Below are 24018 nucleotides of genomic sequence, written 5' to 3'. Positions count from 1 at the left end.
GAATCCAACAATCTATCGTACGTATTTTAAGACCACTTTTTCTATATTTCACCAATCTTAACCAGACCAGATAACCAGTTTTCTCATTTCAATAATATCGTTTTGCAGTAAGATGTATTTAAAGAGAAAGAAATATGACTTAAGTGAAGGAGTTCTGTCGGTCACGAGTTTTTTTTTGTCAGTCACATAAAATAGTATATTAAATTTACACGATATCCCACTGAGAAAACATTAGCTTTAATGGTGGTAATTTATATTTAAATGACTTTAAAGGTATATTCATAAAATTTAAAAAAAATGTCTACTTCATAAATAATTCGAACAACCTCAAGTCTGTCTACAAAAAGGCATTACTCTTCATTTACTTGCGTAAAATGAAGAAAAAAAATTTGTGTGACTTTACACTAACCAAAACATTTATATTATTTGAAATGTTATTTTAACATGATCTGAAGTATTTACCGAACAAAAAAATCGCTATAAAATAAAGAGGATGATTATTACGTACAATCAAATACTATATATTTGTTTTATTTAAATAATACGCGGTTACCACATTTTAGGTACTCCTTCCACTGGCTGAAAGTAAATTGGGCACTTTGTATACAAAAGTAGTAAAAGCAAGTAAAGATAGTAAAAGTAAGTAAAGATTACTTGTGTTAACGATCTCAATACTTAATTCAATAAAATACGTATTTGAATCTTAAAGTATAGCAAGAAAATATTGTCTTAATAAATCAAAGTATTTACTTGCTGCCATGTTAGGAATAAATTTTCCTGCTAGTACTTTCTTTTAGTGTATTCAATCATTTCTTATTTAAAAAATGTTTACAGTAAATTAGATATTTTATTGCAAAAATAAAAACCTTAATTACTTTTTGTTTTTGTTTACTTTTAATCATGTATACGATATTTATTTACATCATGGTCTCTCGATTATAATTGATGATTTTTAATATGATACATACAGCATAAACTAAATATTGACAAATATCTTGTGTAGTAATCGAGTTGACAAAATTGCACTCTGTGTCTAGAACTCGAATAGCCTAATTGGTATGGCGCTTGATATGAATCCAAGAATTCCGGGTTCGAGTCCTGGTTCGAGTGTATTTTTTTTCAATTCTCTTTAATTAAAAACCTTAATATTTCGAAATCCAATTTTTTTTCACTCCATCTAATCGATATGACTGATAGTATAATTCAAGAAATGTTGGTAGGGTCTTGCTTTCTCGTAAAACTGCCAACAAATGTTAACATTTTTTAAACTTTTTTTCACAAATATTTACACGGTAAAGTTTGATCGATACTTTACTATACGACAGATAAAAATTTAGCTATTGCAAAGAAATTATCTTTCCTTCTTGTAATCTAATATTTTTAAATTAACTTTGGCGGCGAAAGTACTTCCTTAAAATAATAGTCCAATAGGCAGAGAGGAAAATTTATACACCGTTTTATTTATAACTTCACCTGACGCGGTGTTTTTCTTAAAAAGCTCGATTTCGAAAATATTAGCACTTGCAGCTAGAAAAATGTAAGCTAAAAATATCTTTTTTCAGAAAGGTTCATCCTTCATCCTTCATAATTCGAAAACCTTAATACTGATCAAAAAAGTGTCATGATCAAAAGAAAAAAATTTTAGAATAAGGATGATCTACTCTGGTTCAACAAATGCTAAATCCTTTCTTTACTGTTTATTATATGTAAAGTGTTTGAAGTGAAGAACAGCTACTCAATTTTTATCTGGGACTTTATTCTGTATAAATAGACTGAATAGTATAGTATGCTCACTAATTTTGTTTTTGGTTGTTTTGAAAAAAACCTTTTCCAATTTAATGTCAAATTTTACTAACAAATCAATTATATTAAATTGGAAATCAAATATATTGGTTTTGACATTTTATACAATTTAAATAAATAATACAAGGTATGTCCCTAAAATGTAAATTTGACATTGCCATCAATATAAAAATATTTACGAATATATATATTCTACGTATAACACAGTTGATGGATAAAACAATTATCCAACTATATATCCCTGAGGTAAATGTAGAACAGGAACTAATTTTTCTGATATAAATACATTAAAAAATATCGATTTTAAGCTTTATAAATTAGCTTGTTAAATCTGTATTGAAATATAAAGCAAAAATTCTGCGAATTTTCTAAATGTTGTAAAATTTATTACTTTTACGTTGATGGTCCTCGGTGACATTCAGCAAATTTAAAATAGAGAATTTTCATATTTTTTAATTTTATTTTATTTTTTTCGAAAGGTTACTAAAAATTAAGAAAAACTAAAAGACAATGTTTTTAAATTCATTTTTCATGTAATTTTACAATTGAAGCTGTTTTTCTAAGCTATAAATTCAAACTAAAATGATAATTCCATAGAAACAAACTGAAAAATATGAATTGAGCGTGATTCCGATTGGCCCACAGCCTCCACGGGTGTAAATACTACACTACTTTTTTTTTCATTCAAAAAGATTAATAATTAATAACAAAATTCTTATTCTTTCATTTATATGTGAACCAGATTGATACCCGCCCGCTTCACAGGGCTTAAAAGTAAAAACCAAGGCTTTATAGCATCCACCCTCTCTTGATATACACAGTTTTGAATTTTATTAAATGTAAAATAGTCATAATTCATTGAGTATATCAGAATAGTTGGCCATGATTTGTTTGGCATTTACTATTTTAAATTTTTACAGAATTCTTTAATTTATGGTTCAAAATGATGATCATAGATCTGATCCATAATCATCATTTTGAACCATAAATTAAAGATTTCTGTGAAAATTTAAAAAATTTGTAAATGTCAAATTAAATAAAATTTTTTATTTTCTTTATATGTCTTTATAAATTATAGTTCATGTGTTATTCGGATATATCGACTATATTGCTGTATTGTTTCATTAAAAACCATTCGCTAGTTTTAGTGTGAAATCGTAACAAAAAATCAAACAAACATGCTTACTTTCACATTTTTAATATATAGGGATAGCGATTTCTGGTAAGATAGTACACAATATAGATAATACATAACTTTGCAATTTCTTTTGTCTTATTCTGATTAATTTCACATTATTTTCTTTCGCAGCATCGAAAAATGACGAGTTAAATTATACAGACAAAATTGAGCATACCTTCACGATAACATTTATGGAATTTAATAATTTCCTTAGGATAATTTCAAACATGTAATCTTATTTTACATTCACAATACTGACCAGAATGATTCCACTTAAATTATATTTCATCTAAATCATTTAAAAAATTTATTTCATTTGTATATTCTGATTGCGAAACACATACATAGTAAAACGAATAACTTTGATATGAAAAGGGTTTATGGCCACCAAGTAAATACCCTTTTGTAATATAGTTAAAAAGAAAACAGAAAGTTTCACTGCACCGATCTAGCCTAGATTCTACCTAGACAATTCTTCTGTGTATTATACACATATTTTATATATTATTTTTGAAAAAAAAGGGTTTTAGTAAATTTTTAAAATAAACTAATCTATTTATTATGAAATTTTATATGTTGGTTTCGGTTATCTTTATTTATTACAAGTAGTACTATAGTCATTTAGTTAAAAAAAGGGGTTACCTGAAAAGGTTTCGGGGATTTTTGAAAATGGGTGATTTTTATAGACTTTGAGGTGCTCTTTCCGAATTTCCACTTGGCTACCTCGTATTTTGCCATTCGCGCCACCATATTGAAAAAATGGCGTCGAAAACCCACGTTTTTTTGACGATATCTTCTTTCTGAGTCATTTTACCAGGAAAATATTTATATACAAAAATAAACTGGAGAAAATTTCCTACAATTTATGTCTTAACAACTTTTTTCCATAAATTCAATTCGGCGTACGAGCGCCCCAACTGTGGTGATGTGGTTATGCTGGTTATGCGGAATAACCCGTGGTTATGCTGAATAACTCATTTAAACAAGGTTATACCTCTCAAAAGTGATATGCTTCTTTTATTATAAGAAAAGTCAATTTTTCATTAAAGTTTTTATCGAGTATCTGCTCATAAGGTATCATATGTTTATCGCCTGATACACAATAGTTTATAGCCTGATATTCGATAAAACTTTAAAAAATTAACTGTTAAAAAATTGCCTGCCGGCAGAATAGAATAATTAGTATGCGTTCATTGAGCCATGGCTTCTAATAAAGGAAACTGTTTTATTTACTAACTGATGGTGAAATAGCTGGAGTTAAGGAAAAACTCAATTGAGACCACAGTAAAAAACGCGCCACTTACTCTAATTCCAGTTAGGGAGGAAACGAGGTATTCCGCGAAAACGCGTATTAAGTACACTTTGTGGCGCTCATACAACCGAAACTACTGATCTCACCAAAAAAATTGTTAAATCCTCGTAAAATGACTCGGAGAGAAGGTTTTGTCAAAACACTGCTTTTAGGCTCCATTTTGCCAATATGAAAACGCGAGCTGCAAAGGTATGCGGTAGCGAGAAGAGGAAATCCAAAAGAGCACCTCAGAACCTATAAAATCACCCATTTTCAAAACTCTCGGAAAACTATCCAGATAAAACTACCCTATGACTATACTATAGGTAAAATAGTTCATTATAATCATATTTTTGTACATAAATTTGTAATATAATAATATCTAGTTTGTTTTTAAACTACTGGGAGATAAACAAAGGGTTCGTTATATATGGAGACAATCCCACTTTGTGCATATGAAATTTAATTTTAAAAATAAAATACTCTAAATTATTATTTAATTAGAATTTTTTCATTTATTTGTAAAATAGACAACATACTGGGAATACGGCATACATTGTACGAGATTGCATTAAGGGGACAATAATTTTCAAAATTGAAAAACACTTTTTCAGAAATTTTTGTGATCAAAATCTATTGTATTACTTGCAAATTATTATTTGCCCATAGTTTTTAAATCGTTTTATCGCTCTTTTTCGCTCTTTATGAAATGAAATGAACAAAAAAATTATAAGAAAGAGTAATAAAACAAATAAAATAACTTTTTTGTTAGGTTTAAAACCTAGAAAAATTCTTAAAGGACAGTATCAATTATGTAATGTTTTGTTACCATTTATAGCAATTCTTTACTGATTTGTACCACCTAAAGAACGACTTTCACAAGATGCGCTCTATTGCCGCTCGATGATCTTCATTCAATATATTACAAATGTGCAAAACACATTTATTTTGTAAACATAATAGATTTTTATACCATGTATATATGAAATATATCATATAGTATATCAAGTTTAGTCCCAAGTTTGTAATACTTAAAAATATTGAAGCTACGAATAAAATTTTAGTATAGGTGTTCATAAAGTCACCTAATTAGTCCATTTCCGGTTGTCTGTCCGTCTGTCCGTCTGCCTGTCTGTCTGTTTGTCCGTATGTCTGTCTACACGATAGCTCAAAAACGATAAAAGATTCAAGCCGAAATTTGTGTAGCGTGCTTAGGGCATAAAAAGTGAGCTACAGTTTGTGAGCTACTAGAAAATTCTTAGATAATAACAGACTGCCGATATCCCCTCTTCTATCTCGTAGAGCTGGAAATTATATCAGCTTTAACAGGAACTTTTAAGGGGAATATGCAACGGATAACTGTTGTCAACTAGTTTATGTGCTGTTTTTCGCACGGCAGCACATGTTCTACTGCCAGAATATAATTAATTGTTTACGAGTTCGTTTGGCTCCTTTAAATCAAATGTACCAACGATAATGTACCGAAATGCACTGGGAAAGTTGGTCGAAGAATTATTATACTTTATTTACTTTTTTGGATTTTATATTCTTTGTGTCTCCCAGAATGGAAACAAAATACTAAGTTAAATTGAGCAATATGATAATTAGTCTGGAATATTATTATTATTTGAAAATTAAATTTTGTTTTTTGTACAAGAAAATGTTTTCTCTACACGGAAGGCGAATGTGTAAATAATAAGAAATTTAACTTTTTTAGGTACATTTACATAAACGAGATTGAAAATTTTTTTAATCTTAAAACAATATACAAAGATAAAAAGCTTACAAAGGGACAAATTATAATTTAAATATAATTATATAAACATATATTTAATTTTATAATTAATTAATCAAGAAATTTAAAACACTTTGGATAAAACATTTTTGAAGTAGTATTCAAAATTATTGTTATTTATCCAGCTATTGTAAAAGAAAATTAAAGATTTTAATCGTATTGAAAATATTAGTCTGATAAATTTAATTACGGACCAGTGTAATATGACATTTTTATTATTATCCAAGAAACATTGCTGATGGTTTAATTTACAAGAAAGACTGTTGTACCTACCCCGGATACAATTGTATTTGTAAGATTCCGAAAGACTTTTCGTAACATAAAATAAAAATAGTTTCTTTCTAGCACCATTAAATGAATTATAAAGATTTATAGTGCCTTCTCGCTCTTTTAATATATTAAAGTCGTTTGACTTATGGAAGTATAAGCTCGGTAGTGGGAACACAAATTTAAAAAATATATATTTTCAATTTTGGTGGTGAATTATGTTATAACTTGACGATATAAGACGAAAAGTAAGCATAAAATTTTTCAATATCTGGCGTAATTTTCATAATATCGAAAATTGAAAATTTTGTTTAATTATTCAGTTATCAATATTTCATTCATCTACATTCATGAAGTTATTACAAAATTCATCATCAAAGTTGAAAATAAGGTAAAAATAATTTCAACTCTAAATCCAGCCTGCACGAATATCCCTTATCTGTTTTTTTTTATTTTCTATATCATTGCTAATATGTTTACTTTCTATTTAAAACTTCTTTTTAAATTTCTTTTTATTCATTTCAAGTGAAAATTATCTAAAACTTTAAAAATATGACGTTTTTTGAGATTTCTTTATCATGATCCAATGTATTTTATAATAATTTTTAATGAGTTTTTTCTTAAAAATTTGCACGGATACCTATGTTGAAATTTTATACAAATATTCTTTGAGCAAAAATCTACGTTTGAGCGTGAAAACAAATTTTAAGCCTTTAAATCACACATTGTTTTAATGCTCCTACATCCTTAAAAGCTAAATTTTTATAATTCAAAAGATTAGACAGTTAATACTTCATTCAACCACTCCAGTTAAAGTTTAAGCCTCCAATTAAAAGATAAATGATTAATTAAATATTTATACCGCGGTCTGTTATATTTATCAGTTCTACATACAATTTAGAAATAATTATTACTATATGAAAGGAGATTATAATTAAGGTCTTATTTGCAACATATTTATAAAAAACCAGGGGTCCAAAATGTACGATGTTCTTCTACCCTACGAATATTAAATTTTTTTAATATTATTTATACATTTTCAATAAAAAAACCATGACGCTTTTAGTAAATAAATAACTTTTGTTCGGTTTATACTGTTTCTGTAAGACGACGAAAATTTGTCATGTTGCTTGTTATTACAACAAATTATTTGTTAAGAAATAACTTAACTACACCAACTTTGGTAGCGTAAAACCATCAAATATTTCAACCAAATAATGTGATTCGCGGGCTGAGGTACAGTCCAGAAGAAATAGAATTTGGAGAAAATCAAGTTGATTAGGTGCTTTTTTGAAAGCGGCATCCCTTTAAAAGTCAGATCAGTTCCTAAACTAAAATTCAGTTTTAGTGCTCATTCTATAGCTTATAGTGTATACGACGGCATATTAAATAAAACTTTCAGCGATGCAGAATGTTTAATGCAAAATGTACTCTTACCTAGAAAATCAGAGCACTATATTAAAGTCTCCATTATTAAGCTATGACGGAACAGCATTGGCATCGTATGAAAGGAAACGAGTAAAGGATGCGCGCTTAGACTGCTTTTTTGTTGATTTAGTGTAAATGAGACAGGCGCACAAGAAATTACTGAAGTTTTTCTGGTCACCATTGACATGATTGGCTTCTTATTATTTGCTATCTTTTTTACTAGTCTCGTAACTCTCGTATTAGAGAACATAGTGATATAATCGATCAAATTCTAAGACCAAAGTTCCTTTGCCGTGTTTAAAATTAAGAAAGAAATTATAATTATGTATTCTTAACGGAACGTGAGATGCAAAAGGACAGGAATATTCTTCTTAGATTCTTTTTTTGTATAATGTTACGATACAGAGCACTGTAAATGTAGTGCACACACATAGGGTATCAAGAAAATAGATTCTATATTTTAACTACTTACATATGATTGTTTATTTGCTTCTTGGAATAGTCCGAATGCTTACAACCTCCCATAACAATTTCAATTAATATAAGGGATTCTTTTAAAGGTTGTTAGGTAGTTTGAACGTCTTATGTTTCTCGGAAATATAATCTTTGAAGTATTATAAAATATAGACATTTAATTAATTAATAACTTTGCTATGTTTACAATGAAGTGAAGACTATGAAAAACAAATGATTTATAACCTTTTATAATTTTAAAATATTTAGTAAATAATTATATATAAATATTAAAATAATAATATTAATATTAATAATCAACAACGTAAAGAAGTAAACACGTGTTTATTGATGGTGATGGGGTTGAGTTTATGAACGCAAATATTAAGTTTTTTTTATAATGATTTCATTAATTAAACCTCAATAAACAATGTCTGCACAGATTACTGATTATAACAACACTAATACGTTATGATATTAAAAATTATAATAATTTTATAAGCGTGTACCACCACCACCATTGCAGTTGTTATTTTTTTCTCTTTTCATAACATTTTCTTCACATGCATAAATTTAAATAAATTATAAGTTTCATCAAAATGTATGTATCTGTATATATGTGCATAAAGAATGATTATAAATAAAATAAAGTTCGAAGCCTAAAACCCGACAATTACAGATCGCGCTCTTAAAAGTATGAAAACAAGAAAATATTTTCATTTGAATTTATACTTGACAACGGGGATAATGTGGAATATTTTCAATGGAAAAAGTGCGTTAAAGCCTAAAATATGCTGAAAATTGTTGTAAACAAACGGTCTATGCAAACTTTAAGCATGATAGAGAAATTTGAGACTGGAAAATATTGGATAACAGGAGTTTAAGAAGAATATAAACCAACTAACTATACGTGTGTGTGTTTTGTGTAATGGATGCGAGTCTGGTCATAATCTTCTGTTGAATTATGCGGAACTGGACTTGAATAATGACAGAAGATATCATATGTGAATTGGGTGATACGGTCGACAGTATTTTAAATGTGAGGGATGGGTTTATGTGTGTGAAAGTTTGTAGATTTGTAAGCGATATTTTGGAAAGAAGAAAAAATTTTCTTGTATAAACTTTTCCCTTTACATCTTTGTTTTGTTTTTTCTTTTCTCTCCTGATCATTATGTATTGGCTTCTTTTTGTGAATTATTATTTCATTTATTCTCTTACTTGATAATATCACTATTAATATTATTTTATTATTTTTATTGTTATTATTTGTATTATTACTTTCAAATTTTTTATGTAACTTTTAATCAGAGTTTGTTATTTAGATTCAAATTTTTATTAATTTAAATCAATAATATCTACCTACTATTATTATTTTTATCTCAATCTTATATCAGAATCCACATGAAAAATATTTATTTTTCTATATATGAAGTTAGATACTCTAATTGACGGTTGCACATATCTTCAAAAAAGTATATAACCATTTTAAGTATAAGGTTCATTATTTTCCTTAAAAATATTATCAACAAAAAATTATACCCTATTTTTTGTTGTTATTAATTAGTTTTTCGAAACCTCTATCGCATAAAATAGCAATAACATTCCATCAAGATTTTCTTATTTTAACAATATATAAATTATACGTTACTTTTTATTGGTTGCGAAAAGTTTTGCGAATATTATATAGGGTGCCGCCTGTGACTCGATGAACATAGCCTGGCAGCGTATTATTTGGATAATTGTTACTCGAAAGTGTCTCATATACTTTTGTCCAAAACCCAATCACTTAGGAATTAAGTGAACAATTAAATTTAACCAATAAAGTAAAGACATTGTCGAGTGAAGTAGTTTGATGTTTTATTAATTAAAAATTTTTGTATTTCTACCACATATATAATTAAAGTTTTGGTTCAAAATGTCTCCCCGCTGCCTCATAACACATTATGGATGCAGCTGCCGCCGTAAATTTTGAACTAGCTCATCCCTGGTGTATTATGGCTGCATCTGCATCCATACCAGAAAACCCAGACACTCTTTAAAGATACGTCTTCATTCTTCAATTACTAGAAGAGTAATAATGTGTTGTAAAGCAGCGGTGGAAGTAGGGGCATTTTGAACCAAAATTTTAATCACATTTTTAGTCATACAAAATTTTTAAATTAATAAACATTAAAATACTTCACTCAATAATCCCTTCAATTTAATGGTTAAATTTAATAGTGTACATAATTCCTAAACTATTAGCTTTTGGACAAAAGTATACAAGGCACTTTCAACTTAAAACTGTCCAAAGAATGCGCTCTTAAGGTATTTCCACCGACACGTTACATCCTATTTACAATACAAAGATATTTTATAAGACACGGCTTAAAAATACATGTCCCCACATGTCAGATATCGTTTCAAATGTTATTAAATTCTTTTTACAGAATTTGTATTTTTATCACAAAATATTTCAAAACGTAAAACTCTGGAGTATACATAAAAACCTTTTTTAGCTGAACAAGTTTTTGCTGAAGACAGTAAAAAGTATGGTAAAATATTACATTGTGCGTCAAGCATATTAATGAAGTCTTGTCCAATATAAATTCACTAATGAATCACCTTTACAATGTACATGGTAAATATCCGATTTTATAAACATTTTATCAGTAATCTGATTGCGTGTCACATTTAAACATCTGTCTAAACCGATATGTGTATACTAACATAACAAACATGCCTTATAGAATCCTATATAGAATCACTATTAATATAGTATGCGTTGTTCAATTTTAAATCCATTAATTTTGGCAATGTCTAAAGGTAAGGTCCTCTGCATGTTCGAAATAACAACACCTAAGGAGAAAACCTGAAATTAGAATATTCCAATACAAAGTTAAAGTTTTGTTCAATGGCTACTAAACTTGGACAGTGACCTCATAAACTCACGTTTGAGAAGAATCCTTAATATCAAATGGCTGGAGAAAACATCAAACGAAGAACTATGCTGGACAGGGCACACATTATGAACAAAGAACACCATCAGTAAAGAGGCGCTTGGCCGGAATCTACAAAGGAGAAGTGCGATAGGCAGACTCATAGCCGTATCAGATTTAGAGCCATCATTACTGCCCTGTGTTAGTGTTTAGTGTTCCCCGTAGAGACTAAAGGATTTAAGTCAAGTAAGTTAAAAATGTTCATAATGGATAGTATTACGTACACTTGGGGAAGTACACTCTATGAATAAGTATAGATGAAATAATTATCAAACTAAGGCGATACTGGTAACTGTTATTATCAGTCAATGTGGTCATTGGGATATCTTTGACAAGAAATACAGTAGTGGAGCTTTCTTGAAGAAGATCTTGAATGAAAGAATGCATGTTGTTAAGTCAAGTCCTTTTATTACAAGGTTTTATTTAACTTGCAATGTTATATGTATTTATTTTCGGGTGGAATCTTGCAACTAAATTTTTAAGCAGTTATCGTCAACCGATTGAGCTGAAATTTTGCATGCACGCTTAGTTTGTATGACAATGCAAACTGAGGTATGGGGTCCTGATTTTACCATCGCTTTCGCCATATTTGATAAAATTGCTTTTTTAGTCTTAAACTAAAAATTTAAATTACATTTTGAAGCACAACATTTTGTTGTACTAAAAATATGAAAAATTCAGGAATAATGATTTCCATATCTAAAAATATAAGCATTTATTTGCGCTCCCATCATATTTGTACTGAACTTTTGATATATAAATGATAGTCTAATAAAAAAACTAAAAAACACAAAATAAATAATAGTTTAAAAAAACTGAAAAACACGCTTTTGTAACTAGCTGAACTAAAAGGTAGAAAATCATTTCCATTCAAAAAAATCATTTTATCGTATAATAGTGTGGGATAATTATTTTACTTTTACCAATATCTTAAAGAAGACATTTATATGCCGTAGTTCTAAGTATTCTGAATAAATGTTTCACGAGGTATACAAAAAAATAATGAACAGTTTAGGAATTATTTAGCATTTTCTCCGGTAATAAGGCTATATTTTTCATCCTTATTTCATTATAAGTAGTGTTTGTGATTGAAAATTCTCAAGAAAATATCAAAAACAACAAAGCATGGCTGCAAAAAAATATCATTATCTATACAAATATTTAAATGAGAATGAAATATTATGTCATTAGCGAATAAAATGCTTAATAACTCCAAAACTGTTCATAAGGTTTCTTTGCGCCCATTGAGACATTTATACACATTGCTAGGAATAACAAAATATCAAAAATTCAAATAATTTAGATGGGAGACAAGGTTTGTATGTCGCCCCTTAACGTAGTTCCAGCATGGTATTTGCAGTTTCTATGTTAAAGCAATGGTACAATTTTTTTTCGACAGAATTTAACGAAAAATTAAATTTAAGAATTTAATAATGCTTACTATTAATTCCCAAAGTTTCAGAAATTTTGACCGTTTAAAATGGGAAATAATTATGCCAACGTCCCAATTTCGATCAATTTACGTCAAAATTAATATCTCGAAAGTGAAAATTAATTTCTAAATTTTTTTTTTAGAATTGTATTGTATAAACATTTTTTTCTAATTTTTCTTCAATATATAATAATATCATAAAAAATAGTTGGAGAGACCGGACATTTTACATGCTTTAAATGGGACATGACCCTCAAAATCGCGAACTTTGTCTTTAAATATCTCGCGATCTAAACGGTCAAAAATTATGAAATTTTAGGAATTCATAAATAAAGCTATTATAAACCCGAGAAAAAAAATTCGGCCAAATCTGTCGAAAAGTGATTTCATGCTGGTACTACCTTAAGTAAAAAATTGGCTATATTCACAAAATCTTCATTACAAATATTAACTGATTTCATCGTCCCCAACTAACGTCGCGTCGTATGTATGAATATAAATTAAAACGCATATATGTGTACGTGATTGAAGATATGTATCTACCTATGTGTTTGTTGTATGTTGTATGTTGGAATAGTTCTAAATAATTGATCACGTTATACAGAGGCGCTAACGAATTGACAAAATGAATCTCGTGCTGAGGTTTAAGCGTATATATAGAATACGGACGTATATAGGAATGTATTTATATAGCTATTCTTTTATATTATAATAAAATTATAATGGGTTTTCCTATGTGCGTTCATCACTGGAAAATGGGTACATATATTTGGGATGTGTGTTTTGTTATTTTATAAGTAAAAATCATTTGAATCCTTCATTTGAAATATTATAAAATTTATCTGCTATATAGAACAATGGCTCGAAACTGAGACTTCAATACAAAAAAATACTGAGCAGAAAATATAGGATAGTATACTGTTTGCAGGCCAAAACAAATTCGTTGAATTTACAAAAGCTGATAATTGGAGGATTGGTTATAGTAGTTCTGTACACACACATACTGCGGTCAGTCAAGTGAACGATAGAACAGGGGTCAGATATATGCTATCAAAACGGTTAAGCTTTACGTGGTACTAAAATGAATTTACTAAAGCTAAATATTGTTATACAGCTTGTATATTGCATATAGATAACAGTTATGACAGCCAGTCAGTTAAATGTTAGAACAGGGCTGGAAAGTCAGCCCTTATTTGTCAACAATAAATAAATGAGATTCATTTATGATTTCCGTGGCATTTAAATTAATTCATGAAATCTGAAAATTGTTATACAGCTTGTATATTGCATATAGATAACAGTTATGATTGTCAGTCAGTTAGGTGTTAGAACAGGGTTGGTCAGTCAGCCCTTATTTATGCACAATAAATACACCAGATTCATTTTTTATTCCGTGGTATATAAATGAATTTATTAAAGCTGAAAATTGTTATACAGCTTGTATATTGCATATAGATAGATAACAGTTATGACTGTCAGTCAGTTAAACGTTAGAACAGGGCTGGTCAGTCAGCCTTTATTTATGGATAATAATTAATAAATAAGAGTCATTTATGATTTCCGTGCCAGTTAAATGAATTTCTTAAATCTGCAAATTGTTATACAGATTGTATATTACTGAATGCAATATTATCTATATGCAACATACAATCTGTATAAAAATTTTCAGCTTTAGTAAATTCAACGAATTTTTTGGCCTGCATCTTCCATTAGACACTTTTGACGAATGGTACATTCATGAAAGGGTCCTATTAACTGGCAACGTCGTTCTTGCGATTTTTCACCTTGGTTTTTATTAGAATTACTTTTTTGGGACATATTTAAAGTAGAAAGTCTATGTCTATAACCATAAACAGCTGAGCATTTGCAAACCAACATTCGAAACCTTACTGCCACAGTACAACCTGATTTTATTCGAAGCGCACATGAAAGTTAAACCTCCATAATACCCAATCTACCCGTCGGCCATAATTAACACATGTCCGAAATAATATCCAAACATTAATGCTATAAAATTATCTGACAAATTCATGGATATAGAAACTTTTTGCTGTGTGTTATTTCTATCTAAAATTCTCTGCCCCTAAAAAATATCCTTTACTTTCTGCCGCGGGCATTTGCTAGTATATTTATAAACATAGGTACTAACTAACAAACTAAAGTTAAACAACTATTCATAGAATATGTACATGAGTATAGTGTACGTTTCATAGGATCCATATCATTAACAATACACAAGATCTTAATAGGTATTACCTTTGCTACATGGTAAACGTCGTAGTCAATACACATAATCAATCCACTAAGTCAATAATGACGGTCAAAATTAACATTGTGTGTTTTGAACGTTAAACATGCATTCCTTGCATAAAGTATTATAGGAGTGATGATATGATCATTTACTTTGTTATTGATCTTTGTTATAGTGTACTTATGTTAACGATTTACTAAGCAGCATGTCTGTTGTGTCTGTTGCAGATGACACAATCATAATCTTAAAAGCAAATAACAGCTTAGATATCAAGTTTGAGCGGTGGTTCTAGAAACAATACCAGCATTGAACTTGAAGCATATGGTAAATGTCTAGATATTTTGGGAAATGCTAAATTTCTTGAACTGTACGTTGACAGCAGACTAACCTGGCACGTCCATATATTAAGTTTACGTGAAAAGATAAGTAAGAAGAAATATCTTTTAAGAAATATATCTCACTATACGGATCCAGAGTCAGCATTAACTGCGTATTAGGAATTGGTGTATTCTCAACTAAAATAGGCCATTATATTTTGAAACTCCAGTAATTTTGGTGATCATTACAAAAAGCAGCAGCACTAGCTGTATTTTACTACGGAAAAGAACTTCTTGTGCTCTTTTCTTTTAAAAAAATGAAATTCTGATCCTTTCCCTTATGTACATCTATGAATCCGCAGTTTTTGTGAAAAAGTATACCGATCTATATAGCAAAGTTTACCATAGAAGAAATAACATAGAACCGTAATGTGGCCATCCAAATGGTTGATCGTTATAGAGATAGGCCTAAAAAAAGTACGCGTACAGCTGTCTTCGTCTGTCTTATATTACACCCATAAAATACACAGACATATACAATAATTTAAAATATTAATATATGCGCCTTGTCAGGCTGCGAGACAAAGTGGGAAGACAATCTCTTTTTCGGTCTCTTTTTTAACGGTTAATAATTCACTTATTGCGTTTCATAGGCTTTTAAGCCTCTATGTTATATAACCTCTTTGGTATATACATACATATAATACAAAACAGATAAATAATTTAGTTCCGGGATTCACAGACAAAACTTATATAATGAAAAACTTCATCAGGAAAAATGATAATGAAAATGAAGAAAATTTTTATTTGGCACTTTTGAGTTAAAATTTTCAATTCTAGAACTTAGAAATACCAGCAAATTTGCGTCACTACTTTGCTGGTACAATTAATTCGGCTAACTGCGAATCATCTTGCTCTGTTTTACTTTTAGTACTATGAATTACGTCATTGATGTCGTATTTCGTCCACAATACCCTACATTTTTTATTACATAACGTTGACTAAAGATTTTAAAAAACTCCAAAGAAATGAGCCACACAAACATAAAATTTAAAGTTTACGCATTTACCACATCTTTTTATTATCACTGTAAGTAATATGGTTAAGGCACCTACATTTAATAGTTTGTATCATCGTATGCATTCTGTAGGATGAAGTAGCGTTTTTTTAATAATTTAGTACACCTGAATAATAGAGGTAAGTTTTCAGTTTTTTAAATATACCATTTATTAAAATTTTCTCTTCCCATTCATTACAATATCCACTTTTCGCTTATTAAAGTATTACATTACACTTTGCACTTGCATTTACTACAAAGAGAATATATGAATGTTTCATCGCTCGCTATATTTATGTCCCTCAATTATAAATAAATTTTGTCTTTGCCAAGGTAAATGATGTTGCCTGTTGTCTACCACATATACACTTTTAGTTGTCTACTACCCCATGTACACTTTTATCAAACGGCAGGTAGACAGATTGACAGTTTATATACAGAATTGGAAACTCAAATATTAGTCTAATAAAATTAAATAGAATATCATGGTAATAAAGAAAAAATTAATACATCTTTGAAATTTTTCACAGTTGTTTATTAGGTTGTAAAAACTTTGTAAAAGGAGTTGACCTCTCAGGGGCGTACCGAACCCATTTTTTTGCAGGGTAGTTGGGGATTTTCATCATTTTTCTATAAATTACAAAAAACCTATCATCAAATTAAAAATGCCTATTCAATGCTATGCTCATTCAATCAGAAAAAAAAAACATCTTGTAAACCGTTAGAGATAGAACAAAAGTTGAAACATGAAAGTTATTTCTTATAAAAAACAACTTTTATTTGAAAAAATTTCCCTTTTTATCCGTAAGGGTGTCTCCAAAATACTCTAAAAATTTATTAAAACTTTTACTTAAATAAAAAATTTAGAAAATTTCATAATTTTGCAAGTACTTTCAAAAATTTTTTTTGTTTTTCTAGAATTTTTCACAAAACCACTAAATGAAGTTAATCTGAAAAAAAACAACAAACTTTGTTTTATAGTTTTGGAGAAAATGGATACGAAAGTTTTTTACTTAGTTGCTCCCTCATGGGTAAACAGTTATGTTTATGAAAGAATGATTCAAGTAAAAGTTGTTAATTTTTTTATAAGGAATAACTTTTACATTTGAATTTTTTTCTATCTTTAACGGTTTACAAGATGGATACTTTTTCATTGTATGAATGAGCAAAAAAATGCATTTAAAAATTTGGGATATCTCGGTCAATCTTGAAGCCAAATTGTCGAAAAAAAAACCAAAATGTGCACAAATACTTAAGCTAGAACTTTTCAATAGATATTTTTTTATTTGATGCATAGTTTTTTTGTAATTTGTAAAAAACTGATTAAAACCCCCAACTACCCAAAAAAAGGGGATGAGGCACGCCCCTGAGAGGTCGACTTGTTTTACGAAGTGTTTACATCCTAAGAACTTCTGTGGAAAATTTTAAAGATGCATTAATTTTTTCCTTTTAGATATTTAGTTTAATTGTACTATATTGCAATGCCTATTACAATGTGAATATAATACACGCATAGTAAAAATAATTACATAAGTTTAAATTAGAGTCAAATTACATTTAGATAAGACCCTTAAAAGTCAGTTACCGTTAAACAACCCTTAATATTAAACAAACCTTCCCTTAATCGAAGACATAAAGCGTAAGATGTTTAGTTTAATCGCGTATTCCTGTACCACCTTACCCTACAATTATAAACATGACAAAATCTGCATATTATTGGTCCGACTGGAAATGTGTAAATAAATATTATAATTAGATGGTTGGTTAAAACAGAAATTTCTAATAATTTAATCTGTATATGGTGTTTGTGTGGGGCTTCAGTCATGCCTTTTTTATTTCCAAGATTAAAAGTGAAATCTAAATAATTCATTTGAAACTAAATCAATTAGTTATTTAATCATGAGTATAGCATTAACCACATAATTGAATAAAACGGCATTAATAATATACGAACCATTGCGTTTTAGGTGTTTTAATGTATCTTTTTAAAAATATTTGTATCCATTTATGTTGAACATTTCAGACATCAAAATTAAATAAGTATAAAAATTGTGTAAACACTTTGATTGCAAGATATATAATACAGTAACCTTGTCGTTTGAAAGTAGGGAGTAGTCTGCACAAATCTGGTAGTTCCGATTTTTTGCAGACTTGTTCATGATGTTGGTCTTATAAATAATCCAAGTTTGTGACCGCGAGCGCTGAACGCAACTTTGTTAAAAATCGAAAAATCCGTTAAAATTTAGGATTTTGGCGCTTATAACGCTAAAGGAATTGTTTTTGATAAATCTTTTTCAGATGAATCATTTTTTAAAGTAGACTAAATCTACTACAATATGAGACGAAAATGGACTCGGTAGACCCAATACTTTCCGAGATGAAGCCTTTCAAAATTTATCGACGTAACGACGGAAAAATCAGAACTTCCGGATTTGATGCAGATTGTAATGTATAAAGTTACTGTAATAATATACTTTTATTTATCCATCCTCCTTCCTCGTTTAAAAACAAGAATGCAATTTTTTTTCTTCTAAGAGTTAATTGGATATAAGTAACTCAATTCATACTCTTTTGTCAAACAAATTGCTATAGCTCGTAAACTTCAAATGGATAAAAAAATATTTGGGAGAAACATTAACAACTGATTCTCAATAACTGCTGAACCATTGTAGGCTTCTTATTTTAGGTATAGTTATATATTATAAAATTTGGTGTTGGGATTGGGTTTGCATTGGTTGGCTGCCTTCCAGGATTTGGTTTCGCTGTTTATGCATGCTGGACAGACTTTTAGGACCTTTTTATTCCCCCAATGACCTAGCTGTGATTATTCGAAAGAAGATGTTTTCCACGAACATCCTACCTCGAAAATTTCACTGATCGAAGTTCTATAAGACTAGAATGTCTAGTGTGATGAATATCATTGTATACAATAGGCATGTCTAATAAACTCCAGTATATCTCAAATACAATTTAGGGATTTACTTTGATTAAATATACATACAAGAAATACCTTAATAATTTCTAAATAATGTTGTTTAGGATTTAAAACTTTTATTAAATTTCATTTGAATAATACAAAAATATCCAAAAACACTAACCTAAAACTTTATTTAGCCTACTATGTAGCTGAAATTACAGTTTAAGTTCAATGTAATCAATACTAAATGCTACTAGTCGGCTAAAATTTTTATCCAAAGAATTAACACTCAGAAAATGTAAAAGCAGAAAAAAATGTAAAATGTAAACGGCTCAAACAATTTCGATTAAACTAGGCACAAGGCTAGACCTTAAGGTGTTCCTAGGATTGGTATAAGCCCATATCCGGGAAAATTTGAGAAGGCCCATACTCTTGGGAAAACCTTTTTTTTGGGCTTTTCTCAAAAATGGCTCCAACGATTTCAATTTAACTTGGTACAAGGCTAAACCATAAGGTGTTACTAGGATTGGTATAAGGCCACACCCTAGGGAAAACATTTCAAAATACAGGAAGATAGGATTTTCTAGGGAGAGGCTGAGGGGACAGCAGTGAAACTTCGTATCAGGGTTTATATCAACAAGGTCCTAGGTTTGATATAACTACCCTCTGGGACCCCTCCCCTGGAGCCGTGGAGCTGGAGGGAATGATATCGTCAGATGTGATCAAATCAACTCTACCCAAAATTGATAAAATATTATTTAAAATGTCTTTTAAAGTAACTTTTGTAACGTGGTAATCTTTGCTTAACCTCACCCTTACCAAACTACATCTTTCTAAATAGTATATTAAATCCAATAAAATACCTAAGCCTAATATTACAAGAATAATATATCAATTTTATAATATAATAAAGTCTTGTCCGATGTTTCGGACCGTTTATTATGAATGTAGGGCAATCAAATTCATTCATTCATTATTATATTCGACATTAAAAAGATATCTTTTTCCATAATATGTTAAAATAAAATTATTAATAAGTTGATATATAATAAATTAATGCAATTTAAATTTACAAATGTATAATTAGAGATGTATAAATATATAGTCTGAATGCGTCTACTTAAATAGTTGCAACCTACAAACCGTGAATTTAAATTAGACTGTAACTGGCGTACTTAATCTATAGTTTGTGAAGATTCTCGTAAGATATATAGAGTGTATCAACATTTTAAAGGAGTTAGACGTTCTTTTGTTTGAACCGAAAGTGTTAATCGGTGTCATTGATTTACCAGTGATTACAACATAACTTTAAAATTAAGGTTCTGTAAATATTAAGCATACCGCAAAATTAATTATAGTTAAATTTATTTTTTGCATCATTGATAATGATCAAGATTTCTTCTTAATAACAATTTATAAAAAAAAAACAAAAACAAAAAACTTTCAGAATACCACATAAAGTCAGGAATCTTTATTGTTCGTTGATATATTTCACAAAATTGATAATCTTATGTATATATTATCGTTGGAATAATTATAGAAAACTGTAAAGTCACAAAGAACGATTTGAAAGTGAATCATAAGATGAAATATGGGAAAATTTTATACGTGATACCACTGGTCAGCGTTGGAAAACTAAAACTTTATCATAATAGGACTAAATTTTCTAAGCGACCTATGGAAGAAGCCTTATTAATAGAAGCAAAAAAAATTTTAATATTTTGATTAGAATAACACATATCAAGGTTTTTTGATAATAAGGTTAAGATCACAGGCGACGAACGATGGTTAATGGAATAATAATTGTTTTCATATGTAACTTGCTGATATATCAAATAAAATTGTTGCCAAAAACAAACCAACATTTATTTCTACCACCTTGTGTCACTCACAATTTAATGTTTTAAAAAGTATACCAATAAAAGTATTGGTTAATTTTTTCTTCGAAATCTACGTTGTTAAATAACTGTAAAATAAAATGCAATAATAGACAAAAGTTTCTTGTTAATTATATTCACCTTTAAAAAATAAACATTCTGTATAATATTAAATACTTACCTTATAACGTTTTACTTTAAGTATGTAAAAATGTAAAACGATGCTTAGTAAATGTAATTTATATCGTAAAAAGCAATTATTATACCTATTGAACCATACAAATAATCGAATATATATATATATATATATATATATATATATATATATATATATATATATATATATATATATATATATATATATATTTATCGATCACAAATAATTATAAAAGGTGGCGCAAAAAAACCTTTAAGGTATGTGTTTTATAGTACGCTTGAACAGTGTATTTTTTACGAAGAAAATAACAATTACACAGGTGGCAGTCGGACAAAACCTTCAGCATTTCAATCGGCCCGATCCTGTAACCGATTGAACTACAATTTCAGTACGCGCACATCTTTTATATCTGGATGCCACGTATTTATTTATAAACTATGTATTGTATTACCTATTTTTTGAAAGCTTAAACCTGTCATGACCTAATTAATGAGACATTAAGTAATTTGCATAAATAAATTTAAAATGGTTGATACCGAAATTACTTAAGAGAGAAAAATTCACATGAACAGGAATTCTCCAATATTCCGGTAGCCAATTCTCCAATATTCCGGTAGCCAATTGAGCTACCAAGTAAATATCGGATATGTTTGTTAACACACAAACTTGGCACGAACAGAAATTTGTTACTTTATCATAAACTATTCAAATCAGTCATTTTGTGCCACTTTGTATACAATTATTAAAACTAATGGCAAATATTTTAACTAGAATACTTTCAACAAGTCCAACTAATTCCATTGTTTGCATTCATTATCGCAATGGATAAGCTTATAATTAATATTGTTAATTAGTGTATCTTTAACCTTTTTATTTATGTTTTTCGAACGTAACTTCGAATTCTCTAGCAGCATTTAAGTAAGTGTAACGACTCAAGATTCAGTGATAATAACAGCTGACAGTTGCTATTGTTCTATCCTCTAAATATATTATCCGGTTAATTTAAACATCCAAAAGTACAAAAATTCGACTGAAATTTTGTAGGATTAATCAATAGACCATCAAAAATGAAATCTAAAAAGTCCTCATCGATCCGGGATGTGGAAAAAAAAGAGCTACTGTTTCTGAGATATAACGGTGATGACTTACATTGAAAATTTAATAATATTTTCTAAGAAATTTAAATCAGTAATTATGAATTTACATATAAAAAATATTATTTATACAAATTCGTATCTTAATTTCACAACTTCTAATGCAATAAGTTTAATTAATTGCTATATCAGTAATTTGAACTGATCATTTACTATACCATTTACATGTAAAGAATTGAAAATTAGTCATAATGGCCAACTTAATTACGCCAAAATTATCCACTGGAAGCGCTGGCGTCGATTATTTGATTGTCCCCACCATGACTACGCACCCAACGGATATATGTAAGTAAAAATTGTGTATGTGTAAGTTACATTGACCGAGAGAAAAATATTTTTAGTTGTATTACAGCTTCAATGATGTATATACGAGGCTTACTTATGCATATTATGAGAATATGCAGTTGTCTGAGAATCGGTGGCTCTTAGGAAAAAAAGTATTAAACATTTTAATATTTAATTATCTGGTCTACAATTTTCGTCTGAGCTAATTTTTTGATAAAACTTATCGTTTTACTGAAAATCACGAAAAACTCGTTTTTCTGATCTTTAACTCCGCAATGAGAACTTTTTATTAGATTTCATTTATGATAGTGTTTTGAACAATCCTACCAAACTTCAGCTGGGTAAAATTGCATTTTTGTACCGTCACTAATATTTTTTATTTAATTTGACCGGGTAACAATTAGGTACAAGTTTAGGTGCTGACACATAAACTTTAGTATTTGTATTAGCAATAAACATGTCTCTTACATACAGTGCAGTTTTGGGTTTTAGTTATAATTTTGAGACCTACTTAAAAATTAAGTTGCAATGAAAGTTTATTTTGGTAGCTATGAAAATGTAACAAAGTAATGACTCGTCCCGTTTATTTATTTTTTTAATATATTGATGATTCTAAAACTAATAGTTAATAAGGTCATAGAGACCGTGGGACATTACGGATTTTTTTAAAATTATAAATACATACGTGATACTTTGTGAGTGGCTTCTTTTTGACGAATCTACCAAAATTTCTTCTACGTTTTTTTTTGAATGTACTGCGATTTCAAATGAGCATGATGCTGTCATATTTGAGTTATCGATTTGGAAAAACGCAGCAGGAAATTTGTCACACATTTTGACCACTTGATAAAATCAATAATTATTAAACAATTTAGAAAAAATGCATTATGTATGTATTGAAAAACAAAAATTTTTAAGTACGGCGTGTTCGAGGTGATATACAAGCCTAGCAGAGTAGTATTTTCGGCATGTTCGAGGTGATATACAAGCTCAGCAGAGTAGAATTTTTGTCGGAAAAATATTTATCGTTTCGTAATTATTATTAATGTCATCAAGTGGTCATAGTGTCAAACAAATTCCTTGCTTCCTTTTTTCACATCGATAACTCAAATATGACGTCGTCATATTCATTTGAAAACGTAGCACCTTCGAAAAAAATCGTAGAGGAAAGTTTGGTAGAATTCATCATTTAAAATAAACCGTGATGTCCCACGGTCTAAAAGGTTATAAATTTTTTTTTAAATTCGGAACAATCGACATTTGAATGAATTGTCCTCTTACTGGATCAAACATTTTAAGTTTGTTAAAAATACAATTTACAATTTGCTTGAAAATACATTTCATGAAATTTTCTTAAACGTTTTTTATGCTTTTAA

At 29.0% G+C, this 24018-nt stretch overlaps 1 long non-coding RNA gene across 1 annotated transcript in view; it reads left to right on the top strand.

Annotated features, from left to right (window-relative positions):
- Positions 1-24018, top strand: part of LOC123291091 — a 112783-nt gene that overhangs the window by 59978 nt on the left and 28787 nt on the right. The gene's annotated exons all lie outside the window — the stretch shown is intronic.

Source organism: Chrysoperla carnea, chromosome 1 (genome assembly GCF_905475395.1).
Source record: "Chrysoperla carnea chromosome 1, inChrCarn1.1, whole genome shotgun sequence".
Classification (NCBI taxonomy): Eukaryota; Metazoa; Arthropoda; class Insecta; order Neuroptera; family Chrysopidae; genus Chrysoperla; species Chrysoperla carnea.
The sequence above is the reverse complement of the archived record's forward strand: the minus strand, read 5'-3'. Positions and strand labels throughout refer to the sequence as shown.